This window comes from Cervus canadensis, chromosome 20 (genome assembly GCF_019320065.1).
Source record: "Cervus canadensis isolate Bull #8, Minnesota chromosome 20, ASM1932006v1, whole genome shotgun sequence".
In the NCBI taxonomy this organism is placed as follows: Eukaryota; Metazoa; Chordata; class Mammalia; order Artiodactyla; family Cervidae; genus Cervus; species Cervus canadensis.
In genome coordinates this window covers 22,412,640-22,433,159 of record NC_057405.1, presented here as the reverse complement: position 1 = coordinate 22,433,159, position 20,520 = coordinate 22,412,640, and the positions used below count along the sequence as shown (strand labels likewise).

At 43.3% G+C, this 20,520-nt stretch overlaps 1 long non-coding RNA gene across 1 annotated transcript in view; it reads left to right on the top strand.

Annotated features, from left to right (window-relative positions):
- Positions 1-7,235, top strand: part of LOC122422614 — a 120,864-nt gene extending 113,629 nt beyond the window's left edge. The window contains exon 3 of the long non-coding RNA XR_006263919.1: positions 7,175-7,235. This is a non-coding gene — a long non-coding RNA (uncharacterized LOC122422614). The remainder of the gene's footprint in view (positions 1-7,174) is intronic.
- Positions 7,236-20,520: the final 13,285 nt, after the last annotated feature.

Below are 20,520 nucleotides of genomic sequence, written 5' to 3'. Positions count from 1 at the left end.
AGAGGTGGGAAGAATACACAGAAGAACTATACAAAAAAGATCTTCATGACCCAGACAATCATCATGGCGCTATCACTCACCTAGAGCCAGACATCCTGGAATCTGAAGTCATGGGGGGCTTAGGAAGCATCACTATGAACAAAGCTAGTGGAGCTGATGGAATTCCAGTTGAGCTATTTCAAATCCTAAAAGGTGATGCTGTGAAAGTGCTGCACTCAATGTGTCAGCAAATTTGGAAAAATCAGCAGTGGCCAGGGGACTGGAAAAAGTCAGTTTTCATTCCAAATCCAAAGAAAGGCAATGCTGAAGAATGCTCAAAGTACTGCACAATTGCACTCATCTCACACGCTAGTAAAGTAATGCTCAAAATTCTCCAAGCCAGGCTTCAGCAATACGTGAACCGTGAACTTCCAGATCTTCAGGCTGGTTTTAGAAAAGGCAGGGGAACCAGAGATCAAATTGCCAACATCTGCTGGATCATTGAAAAAGCAAGAGAGTTCCAGAAAAACATCTATTTCTGCTTGATTGACTATACCAAAGCCTTTGACTGTGTGGATCACAATAAACTGTGTAAAATTCTGAAAGAGATGGGAGTACCAGACCACTTGACCTGCCTCTTGAGAAACCTATATGCAAGTCAGGAAGCAGCAATTAGAACTGGACGTGTCACAACTGAGCGACTGAACTAAACTGAACTGAAAATCTGCTTCCCTGCTCTCTGGTGCCGAGTCAGTGAGTGAATGTGTGAGAGTCACTCAGTCATGGCCGACTCTTGTCAACCACATGGACTGTACAGTCCATGGAGTTCTCCAGGCCAGAATACTGGAGTGGGTAGCCTATCCCTTCTCTAGCGGATCTTTCCAAACCAGGAATCGAACCAGCGTCTCCTGCGTTGCATACAGATTCTTTACCATCTGAGCTATCAGGGAAGTCACTAGTACTAGTAGTGTAATAAAGCAAGTGTTCATACATGGGTAGAATTAGATATATTTCAAAGACAGAATCAACTTTATGTTTCTTCAATTCATGGCTGGAGTTGGTGGGAAAGGAAGGAGCCAAGAATGGAATTGTTGCTTGGGCCTGAGAAGTAAGAAGCTGTGACAACTCTTGGGGGAGGATTGGGAGGGGCACCAGAAACAGAGCAGAGGCGGAAAGTCCTGCTGTGGGCCCGGCGGACACTGAGGCGTCTCTCAGACTTCAAAAGGAAGATGGGAGGTAGGCAGGGGGAGGTGAAAGCTCAAGCTGTATCTCTGAGCACCATTCCCTTTACAAAATTAGGTCTATGAAAGCAAAAAGTATTAAGACCTTCCATGTAGTCAACAATCCGTGTACACTTTACAGTCAGCCCTCTATCAGCTCAGTTTAACTTCTGTGGATTCAAAAACCATGTGACATTTCATAGTATGTATGTATTGAAAAAGATCCGGATGTAACTGACCTGTGCAGTTCAAATCTGTGTTGTTTGAGGGGTAACTGTGTTATAACACATTTTGTTTATCTATTGCCCCACTGAAGAAGGTTTCGGTTGCATCTCCCTTTTGGGTGTTAACGATGCTGTTATGAATATTCATGTAGAAGTATCTGTTGCAGTCCCTACTGGCAATTCTTGTGGATTAGGACCTAGGAGCAGTATTCCCAGGTCATATGGTAATTTTAACTTTTGGAGGAATCTGCGAACTGTTTTCCACAGTGGTCACATCATCTTCCATTCTCCCCAGCAAGATCCAGGGTTCCAGTGTCTCCACGGTCTCCCTCCACTTGTTAATGCTGTGCAGCCTTGTTCTATTCTGTTGTTTCTGATCTTTATGTTGAAGCTTTCTTAAATATGAGGTGGTTTCTCATTGTGGTTTTAAATTGCATTTCTCTAGTGACAAACAATGTTAATTATCTTTTCATGAGCTTAGTATAATCAACATGCAATAAAACTTACTTTAGCAGTATAGTTTTATGATTTCTGACAGATAAATACACCCAGGTACAGCCACCACAGGCAAGATACAGAATGTTTCTATCACCCCAAATCATCTTGGCATTTTCCCAACCACTTTGGTCAACACCAGGCAGGCAATTATCTGCTGGTCTCCAGAGATTAGATCTGTTTTCGAGCTTTTCATAAAAATCGGATCATGTGTTTTCGTTTGTGTCTGACTTCTTTTGTTTGGCATAGTATATTTTCTGTTGTTGCTTTTTGTTTGTTGTTAAATTTCCTTAATATATTTCTAATAATCCTCAGGTCGTTTCAAGAAAAGGAAGTGTCCCCATTTTTAATAACATTTATCAGAAATATATGGATACCACTATTTTTTTATGCTGTCTGTGGCATTCGTCTTTTTAATTTTTTGGCTGCTCTGGGTCTCAGTTGTGGTCTGTGACATACAGTTCCCTGACTAGGAATCGAATCTCAACTCCTGCTTGGTGAGTGCACAGTCTTAGCACCAGGACCACCAGGGAATTCCTGGATATTCATATTTTTATTTGCTGTCTCTCTTTTTCCTTTTAATCATCTGACTTTATCATTTGTTTCAGGACTGACCATTTGTCAAGCGACCTGGGTATCCAGGGTATATCAGTAGAGTCTCTGCATGGCAATTGAGAATAGAGCGATTGAGAGAGCATTAAAAATCTTTAAAACAGGTACATCTATGCATTTGGTACTGCAGTTTAAAAGTATCCAGTGCCAGGACTTGCCTGAGTGATGTCCCCTTTCATGGAACCCATTTCTTTAATTTGCCTTTAGCTCACAGGTCCCAGAAATAGTTCTAAATATTCATCCAATTCTCTGTCTCAAGCTAATGTAATCCAGGATATCAAGCTAATAATTTGCAGGTTATTCCTCTTAAAATACCAAGGGATGTTCTGAGGGAACTAAAAGAAAGAATTCCAAATTGTGTATGGAAGCACGAAAGAGCCTAAATATTCAGTACAATCTGAGGAAAGATGGCCTGATGTGGACACACCAGGCCTCATGAAAACTAATTAGAGGACCAGAAATTTGTATATAAGAGGGGGTGATGTATGAATCTTCCCTTTGGTCCTCCCACTGGGTGGTCTCTACATAGGCAGGAAGGGGAGACGAGTCCTTTTTCCTAGGTCCCAGAGCCTATCCAGGCCTGTTTCCGCCCCATTCTGTGCTGTATCAGTCCTGTATTGAATCCTTCCTGTGTCTCAGTGCATGAACTCCATGTGATACCAGCCCATGGGCTTTATATAGCTAATTTTCAATGTTGCTCATCCTTGTGTCATTCTGACACTCAGGCACCTGTGGTTTAATAGACCTCCAGCTCCTGGGAGCTCTTTGGCTGGTGGAGACAAGGAGAATTCAGGGAGCAACCCCACATCACACTGGAGCCTGGGCCAGAGAGAAGGTCCTTGCCAGGAAGGCTCCTTCCCTCCTGTTGGGGGGGGGGGTGGTCAGAGTTATCACCTCTGATTGTGCATCCCCTGGGCCCTTGGTGCAGGCCCCACTGTGAGATCTGGAAAGGATGTGGCTTCCCTTCATTACACAAAACTAGTACTTTTTTTTTTTTGTCCTGGTCCTCGTCCAGTCCCATTTCGTTCCCAGGTTCTACCCTGGACCCTCACCCACCGGATCAGAAGAGTCCGGAACCCTTTGGCCGAAGCATTTCCTTGGAATTCCATAACCCTGGGAGGAGATCCTGGGTCTGTGTCCATTTTACTTGAATACGTTGCGCCTCAGATCATTGTCTGGTTTTCCCTGGGTCGCTCTGCAGGTCAGCGGGTGAGCTGGGATTTGAACCCAGACTCTCTGTCTTGGAGTCCATGATTGCACAGGTGTTTTGCTTTTCGGTTAAATTTATTTCAGGTTATTTTTTTTTTTTTGATGCATTTGTATATGGGACTGTTCTTGTCTCTCCCTGATGCTTCATATCCTGCTATCTTGCTGATATTAGTTTTAATAGTTGTTACTTGGTGAAGTTTTAAGGGTTTCATATAAATCCTGTCATAATCGGATAGTGACAGTGTTACTTCTTCTGTTCCAATGCTGATGCATTTTATTTCCTTTTCTTGCCTAGTTACTCTGGGTAGGACACTTCCACTATTATGTTGAACAAAATTGGTGAGAGTGTGCATCCTTGTACTATTCCTGATCTTTTAGGAAAATGTTTCACCTTTTCACCACTGAGTCAGATGTTAGCTGTGGGCTTGTGGTATATACCCTTTAGAATGTTCCTTGTATAACCACTGTATTGAAAGATTGTATCAAAATTGATGTTACACTTTGTCAAAAGCTTTTTCTGCATTTATTGAGAAGATCACATGATTTTCTTCTTAATTTTGTTTATATTGTGTATCACATTGATTGATGTGCAGATAATAAATCATCCTTGCAGGCACAGGATAAATTCCATTTGATCACAGTGTATGATTCTATTAATGTATTGTTCCATTTGGTTTGCTAATATCCTTCTGAGGATTTGTACATCCATGTACACCACGGTCAGGGTTCTCTGGTGGTTCATGTGGTAAAGAATCTGCCTGCAATGCGGGAGACCTGGGTTTGACCCCTGGGTCAGGAAGATCCCCTCGAGAATGGAATGGCTACCCAGCCCAGTATTCTTGCCTGGAAAATTCTATGGACAGAGGACCTGGTGGGCTGCAGTCCATGGGTCATAAATAACTGGACGTGACTGAATGACTCACACTTAACTAGGGTTCTTCTTGCCATTCTTAATGCCTCAATTTAAGATTTTATCTCAGCGAAACAGTACAGTCAAAGGCAAAATTGTCACAAGTCAAAGAGTCCGTAGAAATAAATGACAATAAGATACAACAATGAAATCAAGGAGTCCAAATAATTTATTTTTCATAAGAATTTTACATCTTCAGAGGAATGCTCATTTAACTGAATTGAAAACGCAAGCTTTAGTTTAAAATGTAAACCTTTTTGGAAAGAGAAATAAAAATAAAATAAAATGTAACCCTTTTTTGGTATTATGATTCCACGATGAGACTGAAATTTTTATAATTTATGTATAAGATATTAAGGAATACTGTGTAGCTATTAAAATCATATTTTCAAAACCTTTAATGACATTTATAAGCACGAATATATAGTGGAAAAGTAGCTAGGAATGGACGATGATCGCATATAGCTCAGATGACAGTACAGATGTGTTGAATGATAGTTTTTGGTTTGTATTTATTTTTAATTAAAGAATAACTGCTTTACAATTTTGGTCGTTTTTCCTCATACATCAACATGAATCAGCCAGAAGTATATTATCCACTCTTTGGTGAGCCTCCCTCCCACTTCTTTCCATCCCACCCTCTAGGTCATCACAGAGCACCATGCTGGGCTCCCTATGTTATATAGCAATTTCCCACTAGTGAGTTAGTTTACATATGGTTGTGGCTGTGTTGCAATGGTACTGTTTCAATTCATCCCACCCTCTCCTTCTCCAGCTGAGTTCACAAGCCCTTCCTCTACATCTGTGTATCTATATCTGCCCTTTAAATGTTCACCAGTACCATTTTTCAAGATCCCATATGTTGCATTCATATACTATATTTGCTTTTCTCTTTCTGCCTTTCTTCACTCTGTATCACAGGTTCTAGGTTCATCCACCTCAATTAAACTTACTCATACTTTTTTTCCTTTTCATGGCTGAGTAAAATTCCATTGTGTATATGTTCTACAACTTCTTTATCCACTATTCTACTGATGGACATTAGGTTGCTTCCATGCCCTGGTTATTTTAAATAATGCTTCAGTGGACATTGGGGTACATGTGTCTTTTTAGAGTTATTGTTTTCTCACGGTATATGCCCAATAGGGGATTGTTGGGTCATATGTGAGCTTTATACCTAGTGTTTTAAGAAACCTACATTCTCTTCTCCATAGTGGCTGTATCCATTTACATGTCTACCAACAGTGCAAGAGGGTTCCCGTTCTTCCATGTCCGGTCCAGTATTTATTATTTGTAGAATTGTTGATGATTGTCATTCTGACTGGTGAGAGGTGATACCTCATGGAGTTTTGATTTGCATTTCCTTAATAATGAGCGATGTGGAGCATGTTCTCATGTATTTGGTGGCCTTCCTCATGTCTTCTTTGGAGGAATGTGTTCAAGTCTCTGCTCGTTTTCAATTGGTTCTCTTTTTCCTGATTAATATCTGGCTCTATGATCTACTTGTGTCCTTTGCAGATAATCCTTTGTCTGTTGCTTCATTTACAATCATTTTCTCCCATGCTGAGGGCTGTGTTTTCATCTTGTTTATAGTTTTCTTTGCTGTTTAAATATTTGAAGTTTCTCTGGATTCCATTTTTAATTTTTGCTCATATTTCAGTCACTCTAGGAGGTGGGTCAATGAAGATCTTGCTGTGATAAATGTCAAAGAGTGTTCTGCCTATGTTTTCCTGTAAGAATTTCATAGTTTCTGTCCTTATATTTGGCCTTTAATCCGTTTTGAATTTATTTTTGTGTATAGTGTTAAGAAGTGTTCTAATTTCATTCTTCTACATGTATTTGCCCCATTTTCCAGCCCCAGTTATTGAAGAGGCTCTCTTTTCTGTCCTTTCTCCATTGTACATGCTTGCTCCCCTGTCTAAGAAAAGGTGCCTATAGGAGTGTGGGTTTATCCCTCGCTTTGTATCTTGGTCCATTGCTCTATGTTGCTGTTTTTGTGCCTGTACCTTAGTGTCTTGATGACTCTAGCTTGGTAGGTAGTATAGTCTGAAGTCAGAAAGGTTGATTCCTCCAGTTCCACATTGCTTTCCAAGATTGCTATGGCCTTTCTGGGTCTTATTTTCTCCCCTATAAATTGTAAAGTTATTACTCCTAGTTCTTTAAAAAGATGTCATTGATTGTTTGATAGGGGTGAATTTTGCTTTGGGTAGTATAGTCATTTTCACAACACTGATTTCTTCCAATTCAAGAACATGGCATGTCTTTCTATCTGTGTGTTTCCTTGTTGACATCTTTCATCATACAGCCTATCTGTCTGCATACACGTGTTTTGTCTGTTGAGGCAGGTTTATTCCTAGCTATGTTTTTCTTCTCGTTGCAGTGGGAAATGGCACTGTTTCTTTATTTTCTCTTTCTGATTTTCTTGTTGTGTTATAGGAATGCAAAGGATTTCTGTGTATTAATATTGTATCTTGTGCTTTACTAAATTCACTGATGAGTGCTTAATTTTCTGGTTCTATCTTTAGGGTTTTCTGTGACTAAACAGCTCATCTGCAAGCAATGAGAGGCATACTTCTTCTTTTCAGGTAGGCATTCTTTTTCTTTTTCTTCTCTGATTGCTGTGTCTGTGACTTACAAAACTATATTGGATAATAGCAGTGAGGGTGGGCACCATGGTCTTGATCCTGATCTTAGAGGAAATGCTTAAATTTTGACACCATTCAGAGTAATGTTTGCTGAGAGATTTTCCTATATGACCTCTATTATGTTGAGGTAGGTATCTTCTATGCCCATTTACAGGGCGTTTTAAAATCATAAACTGGTGTTAAATTTTGTCAAAATCTTCTTCTGCATCTATTGAGATTATCATATGGTTTCTATCTTTCAATGTGTTGACATCGTGGATCACACTGACTGACTTGCAGATGGTGAGGAATCTTTGCATCCCTGGGGTGAGCCCCACTTGAACTTGGTGCACCATCCTTTTAGTGTGTTTTTCTTTTTTCTTCTAGCATTTCCCTCAGGATTTTTGTGTTTCTGTTCATCAGTGATGTTAGCCTGTAATTTTCTTTTCTGTGTGGCATTTTGGTTTCATTTCGGTTCATGGTGATGGTTGCCTCACAGAATGAGCTGGGGATATCCCTCCCTCCACATTTCTGGTGGCCATCAAGATAGGGATTGTCACATCTCCGTCATTTGAGAGCTTTCACCTGTGAAGTCCTGGGCTTTTGTTTGTTGGAGACTTTTGATCACAGTTAGTAGTGCTTGTGATTGTTGTGTTCATAGTTAGAGTTTGTGATTGGTGATTGATTTATTCATATTTTCTATTTCTTCCTGGTTCAGTCTTAGAAGATTGTACTTTTCTAAGAATTTGTCCATTTGTTCCACGTTGCCATTTTATTGGCAGATAGTTGTTTCTAATTGTGTCTTACGATCGATCCTTTCTCTTTTTGTGTTGTCTGTAGTAATGTCTCCTTTTTTCTCTTGAATTGATTTGAGTCTTCCCCCTATTTGTCTTGATGAGTCTGGCTAATGATTTATCAATTTTGTTCATCTTCTCCAAGACTTATCTTACTGTTGATTGATCTTTGCTAGTGTTTCATCATTTCTTTTTCACTTGTTTCTGCTCTGTTCTTTATAATTTGTTTCCTTCTGCTGACTTTGGCAGTTTTATGACAATTTTTCTTCCTTTTCTAGGTTATTTAGGTGTAAGATTAGGTTTTCTAATTGATGTTGTTTTCATGTCTTGTGGTAGGCTTCTTGTATTGCTATAAAATTACTTCTTAGCATTGCTTTAATTGCATCACATAGGTTTGGGGTTGTCATTTATTCACTGCCATTTGGTTTTAGGTATTTTTAAATTTTCTGCTTGATTTCCTCAGTGACCTGTTTGATTTCTGCATGTGTTTGTGTTTTATACAATTTTTTTTCCTTTAAATGGTCCCTAATCACTTAGCATTGTGATTGGAAAAGAAGTTTGCTATGATTTCAGTTTTCTTAAATTTACCGAGGTTTGATTTGTGACCTAAAATGTGCTCCATTCCGGAGAGTATTTCATGTGCACTTGAGGAAAAAACTGTACTCAGCTGTTTGGGGATGGAATATGCTACAGATATCAATAAGGACCATCTAGTCTAATGTGTGATTTAAGGCCTCTTCCTATATTGATTCTCTGTATGGATGATCTGTCCATTGGTAGAAGTGGGGTGTTAAAATCCCCACTCCAGGCCAGAATACTGGAGTGGGTAGCCTTTACCTTCTCCAGGGGATCTTCCCACCCCAGGGATCGAACCCAGGTCTCCCACACTGCAGGCGGATTCTTTACGAGCTTTGCCACAAGGGAAGTGTAGTAGCTGACCCTTCTAAAACCATTGTGTATGTAATCTGGAAAGATCCAATGCTCAAACAAATGGCAGATGGTGGGAGCCTGGTTCTCACTGTGGGAGTGGAAGTTATGGATAAGGAAGGGGAGATAAGATATACAGAGAAGCCCTCCACATCCTAGCTTTATGCTTCCTGGGAGGATTGTGTGGGGAGCTGACTACCTGGGGAAATGCACAAACCTTCATGGCTGGAATGCCATGCAGAAGTAGTAAGCTCACGCTTCCCCTGTGTTAGCTACTACATTTCCCTTGTGGCTCAGCTGGTAAAGAATCCACCTGCAATGCGGGAGACCTGGGTGCCATCCCTGGGTTGGGAAGATGCCCTGGAGTAGGGAAAGGCTACCGACTCCAGTAGCATGAAGTCAGGCAATGGCAGTGAAAGAGTTGAATCCTAACCAGTAGACCAGTGGTCAGTGAGAAGGCCCTGGCTGAGTGGCTTTGTAGAAATGAATTTCCACAAAGAAGCAGAAAGGATTGAAACAAGTCAAGTGTTTATTAAGTGGAAAGACCGTCTGTGTGAATAGCCAAAACTGTGCGCTCAGAAAGAGATGTCCCCATTGCGGTGGCTTAAATCACTCACATGCAGTGTTTCTTTCAGGTTTCCTCTGGCCCACCATCTTGCTCTGTCTGGTTCTGAGTCTGTATTTGGTTTCTCTCAGGTTCCTTCCCATGTGTGTGCATCACTTAGCCAAGGCAGGTTCTAGCAAGGAAGCCTAAGGGGAGTTGATGTCACTGACTGACTGTAGGGTGGCGCCCTCTCGTCCTTTGACCCTTGGGAGCTTTTCTGCACCTGTGTAGTCGAACAGGTCTCCTCGACCCTGACAATGAGGACTCTATGGTCTTTCGTCAGTTCTCTGGACAGGGATCGGGTCGTATTGCCTCCTGCTATTGTCTTCATCTTACTGTGTCTGTCCACATGGGAGGGCCTCCAGGTTCTCAGCCTGGGGCCTATGTCTCTTCTGCCTCATTTCCAGCTAGTGTGGGTGGAAGGATGGGGTGTGAGGTGACTCCATCTGCATGGCACTCCAGGTATGAAGATCTGTGCATTTCCCCAGGTCGTCGACTCCCCACACCATCCTCGCAGGAAGTCTAGATCCAGGATGTGGAGGGTTTCTCTATATCTCTTTTGTCCCCTTGCTACTCTATAACTGCCACTCCCACAGGCAGGAGCCAGGCTTCCACCATCTGCCATTTATCTGTGCATTGGACCTTTCCAGATGACATAAACAGTGGTTTCAGAAGTGTCAGCTACTACACTTCCCTTGTGGCTCAGCTGGTCAAGTATGCACCTGCAATGCGGGAGACATGGGTTCAATCCCTGGGTTGGGAAGAGGCCCTGCAGGAGGGAAAGGCTACCCACCCCAGTGTTCTGGCCTAGAGAGCTCCATGGACTATACAGTCACAGGGGCCACAGAGAGTCAGACACGACGGAGTGACTTTCACTTTCACACTCTGGAAAGGACTCCATCAAACAAAGCCTCCTGCTTCTGTATGGTCCATTTTGCCTTTAGTTCAGAGAGTCTGTTCATTGCTAACGTTCACTTAGGTCAGCATCTTTTGCCCCATCCCCTACTGTGAGGTTTTTCCATGCATTTCTAATACAGTTAGATTCTGTCATATTTGGAATTCCATTCTGTGACACTCTTATAGCCTAAAGAAGTATATTCGAATAGATGATGATTGACCCCTTGGACTATACAGATCGACATGTTTAGTGAATGCACATGAACAGGAATCCATCTAAAGGATCTCTTGAGAAATCTGTATGCACGTCAGGAAGCAACAGTTCGATGTGGACATGGAGCAACAGACTGGTTCCAAATAGGGAAAGGAGTACTTCAAGGCTCTATCTGGTCACCCTGCTTATTTAACTTACATGCAGAGGACATCATGAGAAAAGCTGGGCTGGAGGAAGCACAAGCTGGAATCTAGATTGCTGGGAGAAATATCAATAACCGCAGGTATGCAGATGACACCACCCTTATGGCAGAAAGTGAAGAAGAACTAAAGAGCCTCTTGATGAAAGTGAAAGAGGAGAGTGGAAAAGCTGGCTCAATGCTCAACATCCAGAACACTCAGATTTTGGCATCTGGTCCCATGACTTCATGGCAGATAATGGGGAAGGAAACAGGGGAAACAGTGGCTGACTTTATTTTTCTGGGCTCCAAAATCACCGCAGATGGTGATTGGAGCCATGAAATGAAAAGACGCTTACTCCTTGGAAGGAAAGTTATGACCCACCTAGAGAGCATCTTAAAAAGCAGAGACATGACTTTGTCAAGAAAGGTCCATCTTGTCAAGGCGATGGTTTTTCCAGTGGCCATGTATGGATGACAAAGTTGGACTAGAAGGAAAGTTGAGCGCCGAAGAATTGATGCTTTTGAGCCTGGGGAGAAGACTCTGGAGAGTCTCTTGGACTGCAAGGAGACCCAACCAGTCCATCCTAAAGGAGACCAGTCCTGGGTGTTCATTGGAAGGACTGATGTTGAAGCTGAAACTCCAATCCTTTGTCCACCTGATGCGAAGAGCTGACTCATTGGAAAAGGCCCTGATGCTGGGAAAGATCGAAGGCAGGAGGAGAGGGGGACGACAGAGCATGAGATGGTTGGATGGCATCATTGACTCGATGGACATGGGTTTGGGTGGAGTCTGGGAGTTGGTGATGGACAGGGAGGCCTGGCGTGCTGTGATTCATGGGGTCGCAGAGTTGGACATGACTGAGCGACTGAACTTCTAAATGCATCCAAAGGAATGAAATACCTTGAAATCAATTTCAACCAGGAGCTGAAAGACTTGCACAGAGTCCTGGATTCTGAGGTGGGAATTCTGGGTTGATATCCCCGCTCACTTGCTAACCTGCTGAGTGACCCTGGGCAAGTGAGACAATGATCTGAGGCTCAACCATTTCAACTGCAAGATGGACACAAAACCAGTACCTCCTTGCCAGGGTTGTGAAACTAAAGGGAAATGCTTATTTAGACCAGGGGATTGGAGGGTCTCCAGCAGCCTCTCCTTGTGTCCAACTTCTCTGGACCTGTGCTCTCCTCATCCTGTGGGCAAGGGTCAAGTGTGGAGCTGGGGAGCCAGATGGGGCTGGTCGAGGACCAGGACGAAAATGATAGTCGTCGTGGGTCAGGGAAGGAGGCCACCTCCTTTCCAGATCTCAGAGTGGGGCCTAAACCAGGGAGCGGGGGATGCAAGATCAGAAGTGATAACTCGGAACCCCCACCGCAGGGCCGGCCTCTTCCTGGCAAGGACCTTCTCTCTGGTCCAGGCTCCAGTGTGATGTGGTGCTGCTCCCTGAGTTCTCCATGTGTCCACCAGGCCAAGAGCTCTCGGGAGCTTTAGGTCTATTAATCCGCAGGTGCCTAACTGTCAGAATGACACAAGGACTAACAACATTGATGAGGAACTCTATTTTTAAAAAATGACAGAAGTACAGACAAGGCAGGGGGTGGGAAGCAGAAGGATTGACTGCTTTTCAGGCCTTTAACAGAAATGTATCAGAAATATCTCCACTCCAGCTCAGGAGAGCCCACATGGTGGAAACAGAATGGACAATCAGGCTGTGAGTCTAATCTGCTGGTTAGATTCAACTCCACTGCTGATCCCAGAGACCAAAGTCCCAATCCACCAACCATCCTGTGTGCAGCCAGACACCAAAGGAAGAAACACAGAACTTGCCTTTGGAAGTCTCAGCCAGACTTGATGGTGGAGTTGCTCAGCATGGTCAGTGGTCGCTATGGACTCAGCCCCTCCTCCATGCTCACATCCTCTGTCCTCACAGAAACATGCATGGTTCACTACACAGAACTTTCTGGGGCACTTGTGTATACCAGAAACTGGCAGTGGCCAAATGCGAGGAGAAGACTCGGAAAAGGACACCTGCCTCTTGGGTGCTTCCCAAATGACCAAAGACCTGAAGCCTTTGATACTTTGGATTTGGAGAAGTCTTTCTAAACATGTAAAGGGAGAAAGAAGGCCCACTGGGACTCGTTGATATCCATTGGGAAAGGACGTCAGGTCCCTACCTCACAGAAACCACCAAAGATTAGACACATACCAAGAACCAACACTTCAAAGAAAAACTTGACACATTTTAGAACAATTTTTGATGAGTGAATCCTTTTTTTTTAATTGAAACATTGTTGATTTGTAATGAATTTTAGATTCAGGCATACAGCAAAGTGATTCTGTGATTCAGTGTCTCAGGTGCTTCCTTGCAGAAAATTCACTCGCCCTGGGCCACGCCCTCGACTCCAAACAACAACGAATAGACCTCCAAGGTCGGAGCAGCATGTGATGGTGCTTGCGGGTGGTTTTTGACTGAATAATTTATTCTAATAGGCTAGCAGAGGATCTCCAAACCCATCCTGAAACAGGAGTCCTTGCTCCCTTGAATGTGAAACAGGGCTTGGGAAGGGCAGAGGTGTGTCATGACCATTTTGTCTGCAGAGGACAAAGTGGTGCGTCGAGAGGATGCGTGGAAGCACGTCCCAGGACTCTGAGCACACGGACACAGTGACTGGACTCCTAGCCCTGCTCTTGGGGCATCGCACTGTGTCCAGCCCTGACACACGGCGAGCAGCTCCACGTGCTGCTCCTCCTATACACATGCAAAGGAATAATACTCAACAGTGGACAGGAGTGAAAAGTCAGCCCTTGATAGACAGGGATAAATCTTCGATGCATATGTCTAAGTGAAAGAATGCAGTCTGAAGAGGCTGAGTACAGTATGACCCCATTGATGACATTTTTGGAATGGCAAATTTACACAGATGTGAAAAGAGATCCTGGGGTCGGGAATTTGAAGTGATCCTTCAGATGGATATCCTGTTATTATGCGTTTGCTAAACATATCAATTCATATAGTCCAAGGGGTCAATCATGATCCATTCAAATTTCCTTTTTTAGGCTCTAGGAGTGCACAGAATGGAATTTCAAATACAGAAGAATCAAACTGTATTGGAAATACATGGAAAAACTTCATCATATGGGATGAGGTAAAGGAGCTTACCTAAATGAATTTTAGAAATGAAGAGACTCTCTAGACTAAAGGTAAAATGGCCCATACCTAAGCAGGAGGCGTTGTTGGATGGAGTCCTTTCCAGAGTTGAAAGTGAAAGTCACTCCGTCGTGTCTGACTCTCTGTGGCCCCTGTGACTGTATAGTCCATGGAGCTCTCTAGGCCAGAACACTGGGGTGGGTAGCCTTTCGCTCCTGCAGGGCCTCTTCCCAACCCAGGGATTGATCCCATGTCTCCCGCATTGCAGGTGCATACTTGACCAGCTGAGCCACAAGGGAAGTGTAGTAGCTGACACTTCTGAAACCACTGTTTATGTCATCTGGAAAGGTCCAATGCACAGATAAATGGCAGATGGTGGAAGCCTGGTTCCTGCCTGTGGGAGTGGCAGTTATAGAGAAGCAAAGGGACAAAAGAGATATAGAGAAACCCTCCACATCCTGGATCTAGACTTCCTGGGAGGATGGTGTGGGGATTCGATGACCTGGGGAAATGCACAGATTTTCATACCTGGAGTGCCATGCAGATGGAGTCACCTCACACCCCATCCTTCCACCCACACTAGCTGGAAATGAGGCAGAAGAGAGATGGGCCCCAGGCTGAGAACCTGGAGGCCCTCCCATGTGGACAGACACAGTAAGATGAAGACAAGAGCAGGAGGGAATACGACCCGATCCCTGTCCAGAGAACTGATGAAAGACCATAGAGTCCTCATTGTCAGGGTCAACGAGAGCTGTTCGACTACACAGGTGCAGAAAAGCTCCCAAGGGTCAAAGGACGAGAGGGCGCCACCCTACAGTCAGTCAGTGACATCAACTCCCCTTAGGCTTCCTTGCTAGAACCTGCCTTGGCTAAGTGATGCACACACATGGGAAGGAACCGGAGAGAAACCAAATACAGACTCAGAACCAGACAGAGCAAGATGGTGGGCCAGAGGAAACCTGAAAGAAACACTGCATGTGAGTGATTTAAGCCACCGCAATGGGGACATCTCTTTCTGAGCGCACAGTTTTGGCTATTCACACAGACGGTCTTTCCTCTTAATAAACACTTGACTTGTTTCAATCCTTTCTGCTTCTTTGTGGAAATTCATTTCTACAAAGCCACTCAGCCAGGGCCTTCTCACTGACCACTGGTCTACTGGTTAGGATTCAACTCTTTCACTGCCATTGCCTGACTTCATGCTACTGGAGTCAGTAGCCTTTCCCTACTCCAGGGCGTCTTTCCAACCCAGGGATGACACCCAGGTCTCCCGCATTGCAGGTGGATTCTTTACCAGCTGAGCCACAAGGGAAATGTAGTAGCTAACACAGGGGAAGCGTGAGCTCACTACTTCTGCATGGCATTCCAGCCATGAAGGTCTGTGCATTTCCCCAGGTAGTCAACTCCCCACACCATCCTCCCAGGAAGCCTAAAGCTAGGATGTGGAGGGCTTCTCTGTATATCTTATCTCCCCTTCCTTATCCATAACTTCCACTCCCACAGTGAGAACCAGGCTCCCACCATCTGACATTTGTTGTTGCATTGGATCTTTCCGGATTACATACACAATGGTTTCAGAAGGGTCAGCTACTACACTTCCCTTATGGCTCAGCTCGTAAAGAATCCGCCTGCAGTGCGGGAGACCTGGGTTCGATCCCTGGGGTGGGAAGATCCCCTGGAGAAGGGAAAGGCTACCCATGACAGTATTCTTGCCTGGAGGACTCCTTGGAATATCCATAGGGTCACAAAGAGACAGACACAATTGAGGGACTTTCACTTTCACACTCTGGACAGAACTCCAGAAAACAAAGCCTACTGCTTAGGTATGGTCCATTTTGCCATTAGTCTAGAGAGTCTCTTCATTTCTAAAGTTCATTTAGGTCAGCACCGTTACCTCATCCCCTATGGTGAAGTTTTTCCATGCATTTCTAATACAGTTTGATTCTGTGGTATTTGGCATTCCATTCTGTGCACTCCGATAGCCTAAAAAAGGAAATTTGAATAGATCATGATTGACCCCTTGGACCATATGAATTGATATGTTTACCAAACGCATATTAAGAGGAATCCATCTGAAGGATCACTTCAAATTCCCCAACCCAGGATCTCTTTTCACATCTGTGGAGATTTGCCGTTCCAAGAATGTCATCAATGGGGTCATACTGTACTCAGCCCCCTCAGACTGCATTCTTTCACTTAGCCATATGCATCGAAGATTTGTCCCTGTCTTTCAAGGGCTGACTTTTCACTCCTGTCCACTGTTGAGTATTATTCCTTTGCATGTGTATAGGAGGAAAAACCATTTCCCTCTGCCCTTTTGGTTCTTGGTTGAGCCTTCCTTCTCCATCATGAAAGCCAAAATATCAGGAGAGAGACAGATGTTTCTCTTGGGGAAGATGCCAAGGAAACTGAGTCACTTCCGGCAGTGACCAAAGCCCTCAGCGTAAATACCGTCTTCAGCTAAAAACATAGCAAAGACCTTGGAGGAACCGGGGAGGTCAGTTATGGCAGGTTATCATGGAAAGCACAGTAAACAAGCATATGATTCTCTGCAGACTTATGCCGGGACCTCTTCACTGAGAAGAGTTCCTTCAGATGGAACTATCCTATTTCAGGTGCAAAGAGGGACATACCCTTACAAACAGAGACTTCCCTACTAAACGTAAATGGAACTCACAAAAGGGCAACCTCTGGCTCCCCTGGTGTTCTACTGCTTAAGGAGCTGCCTGCTAATGCATGGGATACGGGTTTGGTTCTCTGTCCAGGCGTATCTCACATGCCTCAGAGGAGCTAAACTCATCCACCACACGCACTGAGCCAGCGCTCTACAGCCTGGGAGTCACAACTGCTAAACACATGCAGCACAACGACTGAAGCCTGGACACCTGGACCCGTGCTCTGCAACAAGAGGAGCCCCACTCACCAGAACTAGAGGAAGCCCTCTCAAAGCAATGAAGCCCTAGCATGGCCAAAAATCAGTTAGTAAATCTTAAAGTCAAACAGGGCACCTTCTACTAAGGTTTTCTGTTTCTTATTTTAATGAATTTAACACAGCAAACTAATCCTATGTCAGAGACACATCTTAGGGTGACATGTTCTGCCCCCAGTGACTTGGATGTAATCCAATTCACCTACACATTCATCTACTGACGGATATCACAACTTCTTAAAATGTATAGCCTGTTTGAACAGAACTGTTGTGCATAATTACGTCCTTATTTGCATTTTAAGAGCAGTTGCCTAAATACTGAAAGCATCATAGTCAAGTCCACAGGTGAGACTTGTTTAGCTTTGTGGAAAAACTACCAAACTGCCTCAGAACGTGAGGCATTCCACCATGCATTCCACCAGCTATTAGGCATAGCTCCTATTGTTGCTCACCCTCCAGTGATAGGTTTTATCATATATTTGGAGTTTAGCAGTCCTGACAGTTGTGGTGTGATATGTCATGATTTTAATCTGTAATTCCCAGATGGTACATGATGTTGAACCTACATGATATTATTAACAACTAAAGAAATTCTGAAATGTGCTGCAAAGTGAGTAAACTTTGAAGTCACTATGCTAATTGAAACAAGCCAGACAGAAAAGGACAGACACTCTATTATTCCACTACGAAGTGTCCATGTAAGTCTACTGCAAAGACAAAGTAGAATAAGGGTGCCAGAAGTGACGGGAGTTAGACCTGTCGGTCTTGGACAAGGTCCACTGACTGCGTATGATGGTGGTGGTGGTGGTAGTAGATGCTCCATCGTATCCAGCTCTTTGTGAGCCCATGGACTGTAGCCAACCAGGCTCCTCCTTCCATGGAGTTCTCTAGGCAAGAAACTGCAGTGGGTGGAATTCCCTTCTCTAGGGCATGAGCCTCTGGCAAACCTCCAGCTTCACCTGGCAGAACTCTAAGCCAGATGCCGTTGCCCCAGTTGAGTTCAGGTCAGTCACTCAGTCATGTCTGACTCTTCCCTCTCCAGATGAGCCTGGACTACCCAGGGGAGACAGGACACAGCCAGTAGCAGCGCCTTCTCACACAGTTTTCCTGCTCAGCACCTATCACCATTTCTACACTCTTGGTCTGTCTCCTTTAGCTCTGAGAGCTCAAGGCTTCTTGGAAGTGAGGTGTTTTCCTTCTCAGAAAATGGAACCTGACACACAGCCCCGTGCCTCATCCTGCCAGCCAAGGACACCAGCTCCTCTTACTGAAGAGCCAAGTGTCATACATGTCCTATACAAGTCCTCAAATTAACAACAGCAATGCCAACGAGAAGACCTAGGGTCAGGGAGGGCTGAGGGTTAGTGAAGTTATCACCAGACTCACTAGACTGCCAGCTGCTAAGGCAGCAACTTCCTACTGGTCTGACCTCTTTGGGGTCATTTCCTGGACCTGGTGACAAGGCACCTGGGGGACACTGTGGCACTGTGATCAGCAGGTACTGAGACCTGGAGGGAAAAGTGGAAATGGACAGAAGGTAGATCCTGCAGCAAGAGCTGACTCTCTGCGTTGATGTGTTTGCCTTAGAATTTTAAATGGAACTGTGTAGTGGTGAGGTTCTTTAATCCTTGACCAAGACTTTGGACTTCGCATGCTCTTGAATTTTTATTTATTTTGCTCTCACTAAGGTTTCTTGGTTTTCCCAAAACTTCAGAAGTGTAGGGAGTATGGGGGAGGAAGGGAGTGAGTGATCAAAAAAATTTGAATCCTACTCTAGAGTCCATAACTGAAACCTTTTCACAAAGAAATCTCCAGAACCAGATGATTTCATTTGTAAATTCCTTCAAATATTTAATATCAATCTTTTGCAAACGTTTCCAGAGACTTATAAGAGAATGTATACTTTCTAAATATTTTATGAGGCTGGCATAATCTTGATATCAGTACTTGGTGAGAATATTGCAAGACAGGAAAACTGCAATAAAAATTTCTCCCAAAACGTAGATGTGAAACACCTACAAAAAGTTAGTAAATCAAACTATAGAATATAAATATTGTGATTAACTTGAATTTAATCCATGAGTGTAAATTTTTTTAAAAGGCAAATATGAAATCAATTAATTCAATTAATCACATTAACTAAATAAGGAGAAAAACCAACAGAACGACATTAGAAAAAAGTGTAAAACTCATTATATGTATATACACATATACATAATACATAAATATGTATGTATAATTTTATTAAATTAGGAATGAAAGGTAATTTCTTGTTACAGATTGCTTATCATCAATTGGCATAATGTAATCAATTATATTACCTATAAAAAGACTACACAGTAAATGTCTTACTTAAAGTTGAGTGTGTTTTACCCTCTGATATCAAGAATAAAATAAGAATGCCTACTTTATTCAACATGATAGAAGTCTGTCACTGCAAAAAGCAAAAGAAAAACAACAAGGGCTGCAAAAGAAGAACTATAACTGTCATTATTCACAGATAATGCTGGAGATTTCTCCCCGGATGAAGCTCCATGGTCGAGTAACCCAGTTGAGGTTGATAGGGATCAAATTTGAGACATTAATTGAGAACAAACAATATGATAGCTGGTGGCTCAGATGGTAAAGAATCTGCCTACAATGTGGAAGACATGTCTTTGATCCCTGGGTTGGGAAAAACCCCTGGAGGAAGCATGGCAACCCACTCCAATATTCTTGCCTGGAGAATCCCAGTGGACAAAAGAGCCTGGTAGGCTACAGTCCATGGGGTTGCAAAGAATCAGACACTACTGAGTGACTAAGCACACAGCCCAACACATGGAAGATAGCTATCAGACTCAAAATATCCAAATCGAGCACTGACAATCATTCGCATCAGCTTGGCTATGGTAATCACTTTGATGTTCGGGTTCCAAATAAGTTAAGTGAAAAAAAATCTTCTTGATTATGTTTCCATTCATGATTCTCTACTGAAACATAATCAAAATGTTCTGTTCTTCAAATAAATTGTTGGCTGATGAAAAGCAAATACTGTACAATAATGTGGAATGGAATAGACTGTGGGGCAAATGATGTGAACCACCACCAATCACATCAAAGGCCGGTTTTTTTCCAAAGAAGGTGACACTGTGTGTGTGGTAGGACTGGAAGAGAGTCCTCTACTATGAGCTCCTTCCAGAAAACCAAATGATTGATTCCAGCAAGTACCACTCCCAATTAGACCAGCTGAAAGTTGCACTCAGTGGAAACCATCCTGAATTTGTCAACAGAAAATGCTTAATCTTCAATCAGTATAATGCAAAAACCATGTTTCTTTGATGACCAGGCAAAAACTGTTACAGCTTGGGGGGGAAGTTCTGATTCATCCACCATATGCACCAGACATGGCACCTATTTTGGTCTTTACAAAATTCTCTTAATGGAAAACATTTCAATTCCCTGGAAGACTGTAAAAGGCATCTGGAACAGTTTTTTGCCCAAAAAGATACAAATTTTCAGAAGATGAAATTATGAAATTGTCTGAAAAGTGGCAGAAGATAGTGGAACAAAATGGTG